This window comes from Hemiscyllium ocellatum (genome assembly GCF_020745735.1).
Source record: "Hemiscyllium ocellatum isolate sHemOce1 chromosome 27 unlocalized genomic scaffold, sHemOce1.pat.X.cur. SUPER_27_unloc_25, whole genome shotgun sequence".
Taxonomy (NCBI): domain Eukaryota; kingdom Metazoa; phylum Chordata; class Chondrichthyes; order Orectolobiformes; family Hemiscylliidae; genus Hemiscyllium; species Hemiscyllium ocellatum.
Genome location: NW_026867493.1, coordinates 1 through 3780, shown reverse-complemented (window position 1 = coordinate 3780; position 3780 = coordinate 1).

Genomic DNA, 3780 nt, shown 5'->3' with positions numbered 1-3780 from the left:
TTCACAAAAACAAACTCTCCTGTCTCGCTCTGCAGCTGCAGGGGGGACACTGCCACGTTTCGAGGAGCCCTGTCTACATTGGGAAAGCTCACGGCTCCATTTAAACAGATATTCCGACATCTAACGGAACGGCCTCATATCTAAAGGGGCAATCTGCATTTTAAAGGGACATGGACATTTTCACGGGCTATTTCTGCAAAGAAAGAGATTTAATGGACAAGAGCTCGTGGGTCCACAGTTAAAATGATTTAAACAGTCTTTTTTTTATTTCACTGCCTTCCAGGATACAGAATTTCTCCCATCTGAAATAGTTTGCCCAGAAAATAATCCAGCAGGAATATGATTATGGAGCTATCAATAAAAATGTCTAATTTGGGTCACCCAACGTTATTAATGGAAGAACATTATCTCTTCAAGTTTCGATTTGCCATCAAAATTCATTGAATTTAAGGTGTTCCATTGTTGTTTCATCTGAGTGCAGAACCAACTCAACTGACTGAACAACCGAAACAACTATTCTGTATGAACTTTAGATGTGACATCCTCTCCCTCTCTCTCTGTTGACCAATGGGATTAACGAGGGCTGGAAGTACCGCTCAGAATACGATTGCTGATCTATAGTTTGCTTCTGCTGCTGAACATAAGGATTAAAAGCTGCTAGCCTGATCCCGCACAATGCAGAAAAACAGGCTGTTCACCCGTGTCTGCGCAGAGGATAATTATCACTTGGAATGGATTACAAAATGGTAAAAACAATGACTGCAGATGCTGGAAACCAGATTCTGGATTAGTGGTGCTGGACGAGCACAGCAGTTCAGGCAGCAGCCAAAGTGCAGCGAAATCGACGTTTCGGCCAAAAGCCCTTCATCAGGATCACAAAATAACAACTGTTACCAGTCCCACAACTCATGAGTTTCCCATGGACAAAGTTAAAATCACAACAACACCAGATTGGAATCCAACAGGTTTATTTAGAAGCACTAGCTTTCGGAGCGCCGCTCCCTCATCAGGTGGTTGTGGAGAATTAGATCGTGATCCCGGAATTTGTAGCAAATACAGTCCAGTGTCATGAAAATGTGATACATTAAACAATTTTAGATTAAATCTTCCATCTTTTAGAATGGGTTTCTGCTCTGTGATATGTTAATCCTGAACTTGTTTTTAATGACCTTCTCAAGAATGTCATTGAAATGCAGAGTTTTTCTAATAACTGGTGTGAATTCTGTCTGGGTCCAATGTTGAGTCAGACTGACATTTTTCTTAGAAAAGCTCTGCATTTATATTCCACTTTTGAGAAGGTAATTTATAGATTAGGGTGCAATTTAGGGTGGATTGGCTGTGCTAAATTACCTATAGTGCTCAGGGATGTGCAAATTAGGGTGGATTATCCATGGGAAATATGGAGTAAGGGGGTAGGTATGGGTGGGATGTTCTTCAGAGGGCCAGTGTGGAATGGATGGCTGAATGGCTTACTTCCACATTTTCGGAATTCGATGACTCCCTTAACACCGCCCACCCCCACCAAAGGAACATTTTATCTGTATATATTCTGTCAAGCTCTTCGAGGAGAAAGTGAGGTCTGCAGATGCTGGAGATCAGAGCTGAAAATGTTTTGCTAGAAAAAGCGCAGCAGGTCAGGCAGCATCCAAGGAACAGGAAGGGCTTATGTCCGAAACGTCGAATTTCCTGTTCTTGGATTGCCTGACCTGTTGCGCTTTCCAGCAAACATTTTCAGCTCTATTCTGTCAAGCCCCTTTCAAAATTCTATTGGTTTTCAATAGGTCACTTCTGGTTCATAGAGGTATTCAACACAGAAACAACTCGTCCATGCCGAGCAGGATTCCGAAAATAACTAGTCCCACTTCCTGCATTTGGCCCATACCCTCTAAATCTTTCCATCATGTACCCACCATTTGTCTTTAAACATTGTAACTGGACCGCATCTACCAGTTCTCTCAGCAAGTTTATTCCATGTGCAAACCACCTTCTGTCAAACCATTGTCCGTCAGGTTCCTTTTAAATCTCTCTCCCCTCACCTTAAAGAAATATGTCACCTAGCCTCGAGCTCATTTTAACAACCCCTAGTTTTATGCTAAGGAAGAATCCTTTGCTATTCACCTTACCTCCACTCCTCATGATTTTATAAATCTCAATGAGGTCACCCCTCAGCCTCCTTCACTCCAGTGAAAAAAGTCCCAGCTTCTAAAAAAAAGTACCTGATCCCTCACCACCGCCACCCTCCATTACCAGGACCCTACCATTAACTGTACATGTCCTGCCCTTCTTGTTTTCACAAAACGCAAGCCCTTGCTTTTATCCATACCTCTCTCATACACAGCTCTCTCTCAGACACACACAGGCTTATACTCCATCACACTCACAATTTACCTGCACGCACACAATCTTACATGCACACACTCAATTCTCTCATGAATGCACACACATATCTCTTTGGGGGTGAATTTGTATTGGCAGGATTATTCTTAGATACATTCAATTTTGCTCAAAGAGCACGTAAACTGCAGGCAGCAATCCATGTAATATTTTATACATCCTACTTTGGAAATAGAACCAGTCTGATTCAAGATTGGGATACTGATAGACTCGAACCTCACCCTTTAAAGCATTGTCTGACTGAGATGTCACCTATTTTTATAAACCTTAAGTCATTCGAGAATGTGGTTTAAAAGATTTATATTAATGAACCAAAACCTGCAACCATTCTAAAAGATGGAAGAGGTAACAGCAATCTAGGCTTGTTCGAATATCTCCTATCAGTTGCATGACACTGTGATCTTTTGCTATGAAATCTGTGCCTCATTACCCTGCTCCACAGCTACCCGAATGAAGGAGCTGCACTCCAAAAGTGAGTGCTTCCAAATAACCTGTTGGACTATAACCTGGTGATGTGAGATCTTAACTCTATCCACCCCACTCAATACCGGCTCCTCCATATTGTAACTCGTGAACACAGCCCACACCTCCCGGTGCTGCCATTGCACTTTACAATGTCAATGAAATGACTCAGTCTGCACTCCTGAAAAATTCCCAATTTCTCAAGATACTAGTTACTCATTCACTGCTCCATTTCATACGCAACATTGGAAACTTAGTGCAGCAGGCTGAAAGAAATGGGCAGCTTTAAAACTAAAAACTCTTGGAGCTCAAAGCTTTCGATGAGAATCTGAGACCGGTAGTAAGTTCAGGTAACTTTATTGTGACCAGCTTTGTTACACCTTCAGAACCCCGCCCCCAGCAAAAAAGCATAGAAAAAGGAACTGCTTTTTAAACAGTTCAAAGCACACACACTCTCCACCCATCCCACCTCACCTTCTTTACTGTTTGTCACCACCAAGTTGTCCTTTTGTAACTGGATCCTTGGTACAGCGTAACCTGAAGGAAGTATTGCCTCACTCAGCAAAAAAGATTTGTCAATTCAGGGTGTAATGCAGCTTCTTGATGAACAACCTGGTTAACATCCCAGGAAGGTGGGAGCAAAATGGAACATCAAGACATTAACACCAACACACTTCAGTCAAACATTCTGCTCCCAGGAATGGGCAAAACATCCTGAAACTCCAGTCTTCACCATCAGATTTCTGCTTTCACAGAAGACGATTAAAGTCATACAGCACGGAAAACAGACCCTTCGGGTCCAACTTGTCTGTGGCAAACACGTATCCTAAATTATCTATTCCAATTTTCCTGCATGTGGCCCATATCCTCTAAATTCCTTTCTATTCATGCACCCAACCAGAAAGAATTTTAAAATTCCCCTCT